The following is an 11597-nucleotide window of genomic DNA, read 5'->3' on the forward strand; positions in this document are numbered from 1 at the left end:
TTTGTATCAACTGCAATGTTCGTCACCAAGGTATCAATTCCGTCATCCATATCATTCAGATTTAACATGAAACGATGCGGTCTCAATACTGACCCCTGCAGAACAGCACTAGTTACCGACAGCAAAACAGAATTGCCCACATTATTCTGACTCTTTCTCCCTTGTCAGTACAAGTTTCTTTCCTGTAATTCCATGAGCTGTGATCCTGTTAAGCAGCCTCACGTGCAGCACCTTAGAAACATAGAAAACCTGCAGCACGTTACAGGCCCTTTGGCTCACAAAGCGATGCCGAACATGTCCTTGCTCTAGAAATGCCAAGGGTTACCTACAGTTCTCTATTTTTCTCAGCTCCGTGTACCTATCCAGGAGTCTCTTAAAAGACCCTATCGTGTCCGCCTTCACCACCATTGCTGGCAGCCCATTCCAAGCACTCACCACTCTCTGTGTCAAAAACTTACCCCTGACATCTCCTTTGTACCTACTTCCAAGCATCTTCAAACTATGCCCTCTCGTGCTAGCAATTTCAGCCCTGGGAAAAAGCCTCGAACTATCCACACGATCAATGTCTCTCATTTTCTTGTACACCGCTATCAGGTCACCTCTCATCCTCCATCACTCCAAGGAGAAAAGACTGAGTTCACTCAACCTATTCTCAAAAGGCATGCTCCCCTATCCAAACAACATCCTCGTAAATCTCCTCTGCATCCTTTGTATGGCTTCCACATCCTTCCTGTAGTTTGGCGACCAGAACTGAGCACAGTATTCCAAGTGTGGTCTGACCAAAGTCCTGTATAGCTGCAACATTACATCTCGGCTTTTAAACTCAAGCCTGCGGTTGATTAAGGCCAATGCACAGTATGGCTTCTTAACCACAGAGGCAACCTACATAGCAGCTTTGAGTGTCCTATGGACTCCGTCCCCAAGATCCCTCTGTTCCTCCACACTGCCAAGAGGCTTACCATTAATACTATATTCTATCATATTTGACCGAAGAAAATGAACCACATCACACTTCTTTGGGTTGAACTCCATTTGCCACTTCTCAGCCCAGGTTTGCAGACTATCAATATCCCCCTGCAACCTAACCCAACCTTTGTGTCATCAGCAAATTTACCTCCACTTCCTCATCCAGGTCATTTATAAAAGTCACGAAGGGTAGGGGTCCCAGAACCGATCCCGGAAGCAGACCACTGGTCACCGACCTCCATGCAGAATATGACCAGCCTACAACCACTCTTTGTCTTCTGTGAGCAAGCCAGTTCTGGATGCACAAAGCAATGTGCCCTTGGATCCCATGCCTCCTTACTTTCTCAATCAGCCTTGCATGGGGTACCTTGTTGAAGATCATCTGAAAATCCAAGCAAACGACATACACTGCCTCTGCTTTATCTATCTTGCCTGTTATTTCCGCAAAGTATTCCAAGAGATTTGTCAGTCAAGATTTCCTCGAAAGAATCCGGCTGACTTTGGCCTACTTCATCATGTTTCCCCAATTACAGTACCCAAAAAAACACACTCTTAGTACACTCTAACATCTTCCTGACCACTATGGTCAGACTAACTGTCCAATAATTTTCTTTCTTGTGCCCCCTCTCTTAAAGAGTGGAGTGACATTTGCAAATTTCTGGTCCACCAGAACCGTTCCAAAATCTAGTGATTTCTGATAGATCATTACTCATCACTTGAAGAGAAAACTAAGGGGGGAACTTCTTCATTCAGAGGCGGGGAGAGTGTGCACCGAGCTGCCAGAGCAAGTGGCAGGGACGATTGTCATCTTTAAGAGAAGTTTGCTTAGGTCACTGGATGAGAAGCATATGGAGGGCTATGGTCCAGGTGGAAGTTGTTGGAACTCGGAAGATTAATGCTTTAGCACGGACTAGACTGGCCGAATGGCATTTTCCTGTGTTGTAGTGTTTTATGACTCTAATGCCTTCACAATCTCTTCAGCTACCTCTTTCTGAACTCTGCGGTGTCTTATCTACCTTCAGGCCTTTCAGCTTCAAAAAAACCTTCTCTCCTTGGTAAAAGCATGTATCCTCACTTCTGCCCCAGGTATAGGCAGTTAGAGAATTGGAAAGTTCTAAAAATGAACAGAATGCAACCAAAACCATTAAGAAGGAATAGATTAGCTAGCCAGTAATATTAAAGAGGATACCATTTTTAATTTCAGGTACATATTGTGTAAAAGAGAGACAGAAATGGATATCAAACCACTGGAGAATGATGCTGGAGAGGGAATAATGGGGTGAGGGTGAAAGGTGATGGCTGATGAACTGAATAAGTATTGTACTCACTCTTATCTGTGGAAGGCACTGGCAGGAATATGAAAGTCTCAAATGTCAGTGGTCAGAATGTGTAAAGTTACGTTATTCGGGAGTAAGTAGAAGGAAAGGCAATGGGCTGTGATTTTTTTTACTGGAAGGAGAAATCGATATTCATGCCTTCAGGTTGGAGCTACGTAGGTGGAACATGATTTGTTTCTCTTCAACCCTGAGGCTGTCAAGTGGAGCAACTCCAGCCATTGCTATTCTGCCATCATCCCTGCTAGTGTCCCCTTCCAATCAACTTTGCTAAGCTCTTCTCCAGTGCCTCCGTAGTTCCCCTCACTCCACTAATAATGATGCATCTTGTTTTACCTTTCCCCTCTCAAAATGAAGGGTGAATTCAGTCATGTTATTATCACTGTATCCACATGCTCCCTTTACCAAAAGCTCCCCAATCAAATTTGGTTCATTCCAGAATTAACTTTTCCCTAGTGGGCACAATTGCAAAGGGAAGGTAGGTCACATCCGGAATTTTCAACTTAGCAGGCGATTTCCTCTGACGTATTGGGAAATCGTGTGCTAGGCTAGTTACAGCAAAGGCTTGCCATTGTTGTATTTGCCTTCTGCCGGGTGAGATTTTTTTTAAAGAGATCACCAGCTCTTAACCCAGCACAGATGGGTGCCGGCTGGATTCAAACTCAGGACCTCCCGCCACTGATGCCACTACGCCACCAGCCGGCTACACAATTCCAAGATGATCTAAAAGGCATCTCATTGGTATTTTCCAAATTCCCTCTCTTGAGATCAAGCACCAACCTAATTTTCACAATCTACCTTCACCCATCACACTCATGGACTATTTGTCTCACTCCCATCGGGGGTAGATACGCAGCGTCCTCACCAGGACTACCAGCCTCTGGGACAGCTCCTTTTCCCAAGCAGTAAAGCTGATAAATATCTCTGCCCACTTACCCATACTTCCACAACACCAAACACCTCTACTTTATCATTTCCTGTCTGTCATCTTATATGCAGGCATCCTATGCCGAGCGTCACTTTATGAACATGCAATCAATCCATGCACAGTATATAAGCTGTGGATATATGTTGTTACTGTTGTGTTTCTGTGTTGCATTGGAGCCGGAGTAATAATTATTCTGCTGGAAATGGAATTAAACAACCCTGAATCTTGAATAAACATTTCAGCAGGCTGAAGCGTCACATTTCTGTCTCTCAGCGTTATTGCGAAAGAGCGCCACCTGGTGACAATGGAGTCCACAAATCAGGGGGTCCTGTTATTGTGGTAAATCACCACCAAGTGGCAGTGTTGTCCACAAAAGGGAGAGGTTTACAGCGATAAGAAGGGGTGTAGGGGCTGGAAGCCAACTGCAAGTGGATGAAGTGCCAGAGATGCCCCAAACCACTCTCCTCACCACTAGTCAGGGTCCCAAATAGTCTTTCCATATGAGGCAACTTTTCAACATCGTGCTTGTTGGGGTCATCTACTGTTTTCAGTTTTCCAGGTGTGGCCTCCTCGACATTACTGAGACCCGATGTAGTCTCTGCATTCTGCTCTCTGTCCCAATGAGATTCTGCAGATGTTGGAGATGCAGAGTAACAGACACAAAATGTTGGAGGAAGTCAGGAGGTCAGGTAGCTTCTATAGAGGGGCTAAAGCAAAACAGATTTCCTGCCGAGACCCTTCATCAGGACTGGAAGTGGGAAAAGCCGGAATAAGATGGTGCGGGGTGTGGAAAGAGTCCAAGCTGGTAGATGATAGGTGAAGCCAGATAAGAGTGAAGGTGAGTGGGTGGGCGAGGTGGGAGATGAAGTGAGAGGCTGTGAGGTGGTAGGTGGAAAATGCAAAGGGCTGAAAAGAAGGAATCTGATACGATAAGAGAGCGGGCCATGGGACAAAAGGAAGTAAAAGAGGAACCAGAGGGAGACAATCCGCAGTGGAGAAGAAAGAAGTGTGGAGACAGAATGGAGGAGACGGGCCTGTGGGTTGATGAAAAAAAAAGGTAGAGGTAGAAGTTAAAGATGTCGATGTTCATGCCATCAGGTTGTAAACTACCCGGATGTAATATGAGTTGTTGCTCCTCCAACCCGACAGTGCACTCGTCATGTTAGTTAAACAATGAACCGGAAGTGAAAGTGGAATAATAATTGTCCCCCGGGATCACTATTAAATCAATCCTCTCTCACCTTAAACCGGTGCCGTCTGGTTGTTGATTCCACAAAAATGGGGTAAAAGAAAAGTAAACATAGAAAACGTACAGCACAATAAAGGTCCTCCAGCCCACAAAGTTCTGAGGAACATGTCACGACCTTAGAAATTACTGGGCTTACCCATAGCCCTCTATTTTTCTAAGCTCCATGTACCTATCCAGTAGTTTCTTAAAAGACCCTATTGTAGCCGCCTTCACCATCGTTGCCGGCAGCCCATTCCACGCACTCACCACTCTCTGTGTAAAAAAACTTACCCTTGACATCTCCTTTGTACCTACTCCCCAGCAACTTAAACGTGTGTCCTCTTGTGGCAACCATCTCAGCCCTGGGAAAAAGCCTCTGACTATCCACACGATCAATGTCTCTCATCATCTTATACACGTCTATCAGGTCACCTCTCATCCTCAGTCGCTCCAAGGAGAAAAGGCCGAGATCACTCAACTGCGCACATTCCCCATTTCTGTACACTCATAGTTTGGAACACCTGCATAACGTCACCTCAATCTCCTGCACTTCAAGGTGTGAAGTCCCAACCTGCCCAACCTCTCTCCAGAACTCAGTGCCTCGAGTATCGGCAGCATTCTCGTAAATCTTTTCTGCACTTATTCCAGTTTAGCGTCCTCTTTCCTATAACTGAATACAATAATCCAGACGTGGATACCCTAACAATATCCTAACCCTAATGCAACCTCACTAGCCTCTTCTTCAGACCATGAGCCATGAGATATCAGACAGGGGCTGGTCAGTCAATCGAGTCTCCTCCGCCATTCGTTCCTGTCCAATTGATTATCTCTCAACCCCATTCTCCTGCCTTCTCCCCATAATCTTTCAACATCCATTTAAAATACACTCAATGACTTGGCCTCTACTCCGTCCGTGGCAATAAATTCTAAAGATTGACCACTCCCTGATTAAAGAAAACCCTCCTCATCTCTGCTCTCAGTGGGTGTCCGATACATTGAGGTTGTGACCTGTGGTCCCAGACTCACACAGTATAGTGTGCATCTTCTTCAGAGCCACGCTGTCGAGGCCTTTCAATATTTAATAGGTTTCAATGAGTTCCCCTCTCTTTCTTCTATACCAGCGAGTGCAGGGTCAAAGCTATCTAACGCTCCTCATTTGTTAGCCCTTTCGTTGCTGGAATCATTCCCGTAAACGTTCTCCGGACCCGCTCCAATATGAGCACATCTGTTTTTGCAAGTTGTAAACTGTTCACAATACACGAAGAGCAATCTGACCAATATGTTTTAAAGCCACAGTGTCACATCCTTGTTCTTATATGCTAACATTACAGTTGTCATCCTTCATCAACACAATCTGCAAGCAAACCTTTAGGGACTCCTGCTCAAGGACACCCAAGTACTTATGCACCTCTGATTTTTGAATTTTCTCCCATTTATTTATTTTTTCTCTACGCCCTTATTCCTTCCACAATTGTACATGACCGTACATTTGCATACACTGTACATTTCCGTACATTTCATCCACGACTTCGTTGTCCGTTCTCCAAACCTATCGAAGTCATTTTGCAGACTGCAGCTTTACTCCAAACTATCTGTCTCTTAAATCTGTATCAACTGCAAAGTTCTGTGGATGCTGGGAATCCAAGCAACACAAACACAAAATGCTGGCGGAACCTAGGAGGCCAGGCAGCATATATGGGAAATAGTAAACAGTCGACGTTTCGGGCCGAGCCCCTTCATCAGGACTGGGGGGAAAAAAGATGAGACGTCAGAGGAAGACGTGTGGGGGTGAAAAGGGTAGAAGAAGTGGTCGGTGATAGGTGAAACTGCGAGAGGGGGAGTAGTGAAGGGAAAACTAACTTAGGATTTTATTTCCTTAACGATACTCGAAAAATCATTGCTAACGCCTCCACATCTCTTCAGCCACCTCTTTCAGATCTCTGGGGTGTATACCATCTGATCCAGGGAACCTATTTACCTTCAGACCATCTCTGTTTCCCAAGAACCTTCTCCCGAGTAAAGTAACTTCACACATTCAGTCCACTGACATCTAGTACTTCCATATTCCTGCCAGTGTCTTCGAGAGATATTCAGTTCATCTGCCATCACCTTGCACCCCCAGCCCATTACTACCTCTCCATCATCACTTTTCAGTGGTTCGATATCCGCTTCTGTCTTTCTTTTACAGTACAATTACCTGAAGAAACATTTGGTATCCTCTTTAATATTACCGGCTAGCTCACTTAAGTGTTCCATCATTTCCTTCTTAATTATTTTAGTTGCATTCTGTTGGTTTTTAAAATCTTCCCAATCCTCCAACATACTAGTGATTTTTGCTCTATGCCCTCTCTTTGGTTTTTATGTTTTCTTTGGTTTCTCGTATCAGCCACGGTTTTGTCACCTGAGCTTTAGAATACTACTTCCTCTTTGTGATGCATAGAGATTTGAGGGGCGAAGAACATCTCAGACAGAACTGCAGTCAGCTCGACTTCTTCGGTCTGCAGAGAATTCAAGGGAAACCTCTTCGCCCACAGAGTGGTGACTGTTTGGAACTCATTCACAGGGACAGTGAGAGGTGAACAGGGGAGGATTTGAAAGATCTGCTGTGGAACAGAATCACTGGCAGGGTCCAGCCGGCCTGAGTTGACTCTCTACTGTACACTAGGTGTGTAATAAACTCACTAAGTACCGGAGACAGCGTTTAATATAGAACTGATTTATTTGTCACAGATCTAGTCCCATTAAAGGTGAACATGCAGCAGAAGAAACTCCTCCCATGCCCAGTGACCAGGGTGCAGAACTGGGTGTGGTGAGCAGCAGCAATAATTGCAGTTCAGCACCGACAGGCACTCTCGAAATTGCATTCAGCAACACTGATGGATAAATATTCAGCATGCAGCTTATTGAAACTTTCTCCCCTGTGTGAACCCGGTAGTGTAACACGCTGTAAGGTTTCACCGCTAAAGTAACGGCCCCTCTGTAATATTTCGCTGCTGAGGTAATGGTTTCTCTGTAGCAGCAATGTTTAGGTTACGACTAGAGGAAGTTGGGTTTTCCAGTGTGGGGCTGTGCAATGACAGAAATATTCTTTTTTGTGAGTCTGGAAGAGATTTTCACGGTTTTTTGCTGGCGAGAGATGAGAAGACGTGAATGGAGAGAGCGGCCCTTTTTCTTTTTTTTCAGTTTCTTTACTAACCCTATAGTCAAAGTAAGAATTATAGAGCTCAATCGTTTAATTGCATATTGTGTATCGTCGGTAATTTCAGGGTACTGATCTGTAACATGGGACACATCACACAGCATTCACCCAAATGAGATTTCTTAAGTTTGGTCGGGCTGGAGGTGTGGGGTGGGGGGAGGGGGGGGGGTGGCTATCACCCTGTATATTAAACTGCTCTACCCAGTGTGAAGTCGCTGGTGTCTCAGTAGTTGAGATGACCAAGTGAATCCCTTCCCACACATTGAAGCCTGAGTTATTCTTCTCCGTCGAGGCTACCCCGTAGGCTCTACGTAGCCGCGTACCCGACGCTGCAACCTGGGCTGTACCGTATGCCGTAGCCTAACGCGCACATTCCTAAAAATGCAACTGCGCATCGCAGCGACGCAGACTGCAAGAACTGTGATTGGTCCACTTGGTAGCAGCCAGTTTCCTTTTCTTTTTCAATCTTTTTATTAAGTTTCAAATTTAATAAGCATTGCAATAATATAATGATACAAAGAGATCGGGATTACATTAATGTCGGTTAACATATAAAAGCACAGATTCCAAATGACAAATATAGTTTAACCTCCCAATCTCATAGCAAGTAACCATGAAAGAGATATCATATAAGGAGAAAAAAATCGTAAACTAGAAAAAAACACTAAACTAAAAAAAACAGACAAAATTGGGCTGTCATATTACAACGGCTGAAATTATCTGGCGTTAACTCCGCTCCTCTGAACATGAACAAAAACTTATTACACAAGATTCGGAAAGGGTCAACTTACATCATATGAAAAAATTGAATAAATGGCCTCAAAGTCTCTTCAGATTCAACCGAAGGAACCACAGTACCACTCCTAATTTTTTCCAAGTTTAGACATGCTATGGTTTGGGAAAACCATTCAAATGTAGTAGGGAGATTGGAATCTTTCCATTTAGGTAAAGTAGATCTGATGGTTATTAATGTAACAAATGCAATTAGACGACAAGCTGACGAGGATAAATGACTATAGTCTATCACCGGTCCTCCAAAAATTGCGGTAATAGGATGTGGTTGTAAATCAATACACAGAACTACTGAGATAATATCTCAAAATACCCTTCCAATAATTTTTTTAGAAGAGGACAAGACCAGAACATATGTGTGAAGGAAGCTACCTCGGAATTACATCTATCACAGACAGGATTTATATGGCAGTAAAAATGTGCTAACTTATCCTTGTACATATGAGCCCGATGAACCACCTTAAATTACATGAAGGCATGTCTGACACACACTGAAGAGGTATTTTCTAGTTCAAGAACTTTCTCCCATTTCTGTATAGGTAAAGGTATCCCAAGTTCTCTTTCCCACTCATTCTTAATTTTATCAGAAGTATCTAAGCGTATTTTCATAATTAAATCATAAATAAATGATATTAAACTCTTCTGATATGGAGTTAAACTTATTTTTTCACGTAACTTCAATTTGATGTGATATCGGAACGGAAGGTAAAATAACATTCAAAGGTTTCTAATCTGTAAATATCTGAAAAAGTGTGATCCAGGCAAATTATTTTTATTAGAAAACTGTTCAAAAGCCATAAAAGATCATCCATAAATAAATCACGAAAACATGATATTCCCTTTGTTTTCCATAAAAGAAAAGCTTGATCAATTCTAAATGGTTGAAAGAAAAAGATAGATGTCATAGAACTTGACAGTATATATTTATTTGGTCCAAAAAATTGCCAACATTGAAACCATATTCCTATTGTATGCTTAATTATTGGAATTACCATTTGCTTATTAAATTTAGTAAGTGCAAAGGGAAGCACAACCCGTAAAATAGAAGCCAATGAAAACTTTGGTCGAGACTCCCGTTCAAGGTTCATCCAACTCTTGTGTGCAAAACGTTAAATATCGAATATTAATTCCCAATAATAAAATCTAGGATCCGGCAAAACCAAGCCGCCTTCCTTTTTTTGATTTCTGTAAATATTTCTAATATAACCTGGGATTTCTATTCTGCCATATATATGCAGAAATTTTAGAATCAATAATATATAAAAAAGTTAGAGATAAAAATTGATACCGCCTGAAATAGGTACTGATATTTAGGTAAAATAATCCTCTTAATAGCATTAATGGAACCAATCAAGGATAAGGATAATGGGGACCATTTAGTAAACAATTCTTTAGCATGATCAATTAAGGGTAAACATTAACTTTAAATAAATCGTTGTGCTTCTTAGTAATTTTAACACCCAAATAAATAAAATAATCAGCAGCAATCTAAATGGTGACTGTCTATAAATTGAGACTTGCATATTTAATGGAGAGAGCACACTTTTATTAAGATTTAGTTTATAAGCAGAAAAACTACTAAACTGAGCAAGTTGTGTTATTACTGCAGGAATGGATTTCTCTGGATTAGAAATATATAGCGAAAGGTCATCTGCATATAGTGATACTTTACGCATCCCATTCCCATGAGTAACACCAAATATACTGGGTGAATCACGAATAGCAATTGCCAAGGTCTCCAGGCTAATATCTGATAGTAAGGGGCTCAAAGGACAGCCTTGTCTAGTACCTTGGAAAAGCCTAAAGAAAGGGGATCTCTGATCATTAGTGAAACAGACGCCAAAGGTATATGATATATCAATTGGATCCAAGATATAAATTTTGGACTAAAATTAAGTTTCTCAAGAATTTTAAACAAATATTCCCATTCAAATGTATCAAACGCCTTCTCGGCATCGAGCGAGAAAACATGTTCTGGAGTCTTAGATAAAGTAGTCTATACAATGTTCATTAACCTCCAAACATTAAAATGTGTATAATAATTTTTAATAAATCCTGTCTGATGCTCGGAGACAATTTGTGGCAATATCTTCACCAATCTAATTGCTAATATTTGAGAAAGGATTTTAGATTCAACATTCACAAAGATATCACAAATCTGATGCACATTCAGTGAGATTTTTATCATTTTTAGGAATTAAATAAATAGATGCTTCATAAAATGTTTGTGGTAACTTACATACAAATAAAGCATCTTTAAAAATTTTTACCTAACCAGGGAGAAAGTAAATCGGAAAAAGATTTCAAAAATTCAGCTGTATACTCATCCCGACCACGTGCTTTACCAGAATTCAATGAATAAATTGCATTCTTTATTTCCTCTTCAGTAATGGTTGTGTCTAATACTAAACGTTCAACTGATAATATCAGAATATTTAATTTGCTTAAAAATTCATGCATTATGGTAGAATCATCAGGAAATTCTGATTGGTATAAATTGGTATAAAATTCTTGAAAAAAATTGTTAATTTCATCATGGTCAACCGTCAAAGTACCATCCGTTTACGAACCCTATTAATCTGAAGTTTTGCCAAAGCAGCTTTTAATTGGTTAGCCAATAATTTACCCAATTTATCACCAAATATATAAAATGACCCTTAGTTTTAAGTAACTGATTTTCAATCGGGGATGTTAATAACAAATGATGTTGCATCTGAAGTTCAACTCTCTCTTTATAAAGCTTCAAATTGGGAGCAATAGAATATTTTCTATCAATTTCTTTAATCTTATCAACCAATGTACGTATTTCATTATTAATTTGATTCTTCAATCCAGCAGAGTGTGAAATAATTTACCCTCGGATATATGTTTTAAAGGCATCACGTGATATCCCACTGAAAATTTCTTCCGTTGAGTTAGTTGAAAAGAAAAAGGCAATCTGTCCTTTAATGAAATTAATAAAATTTAAGCCCTGAAGTAAAATAGAGTTGAACCGCCATTGTTTAGTACCAAAGGTTACATCAGTTAACTTAACTGATAATTTCAAAGGTGCATGATCGGAAATGGCAATTGTATCATATTCACAGGCAGTGACAAATGAAACTAATCGAGAATCAATAAAGATGTAAAGGAATCTAGAGTAATTATGAT

The 11597-nt window shown here is 41.2% G+C and overlaps 2 protein-coding genes across 2 annotated transcripts in view; one reads left to right on the forward strand and one right to left on the reverse strand.

Moving 5' to 3' along the window:
- Window positions 1-11597, reverse strand: part of LOC140721733 (NACHT, LRR and PYD domains-containing protein 3-like) — a 943069-nt gene that overhangs the window by 434969 nt on the left and 496503 nt on the right. The window lies entirely within an intron of this gene.
- Window positions 1-11597, forward strand: part of LOC140721732 (uncharacterized) — a 77998-nt gene that overhangs the window by 22317 nt on the left and 44084 nt on the right. The gene's annotated exons all lie outside the window — the stretch shown is intronic.

The sequence above is a fragment of the Hemitrygon akajei genome, unplaced genomic scaffold, assembly GCF_048418815.1.
Source record: "Hemitrygon akajei unplaced genomic scaffold, sHemAka1.3 Scf000060, whole genome shotgun sequence".
In the NCBI taxonomy this organism is placed as follows: domain Eukaryota; kingdom Metazoa; phylum Chordata; class Chondrichthyes; order Myliobatiformes; family Dasyatidae; genus Hemitrygon; species Hemitrygon akajei.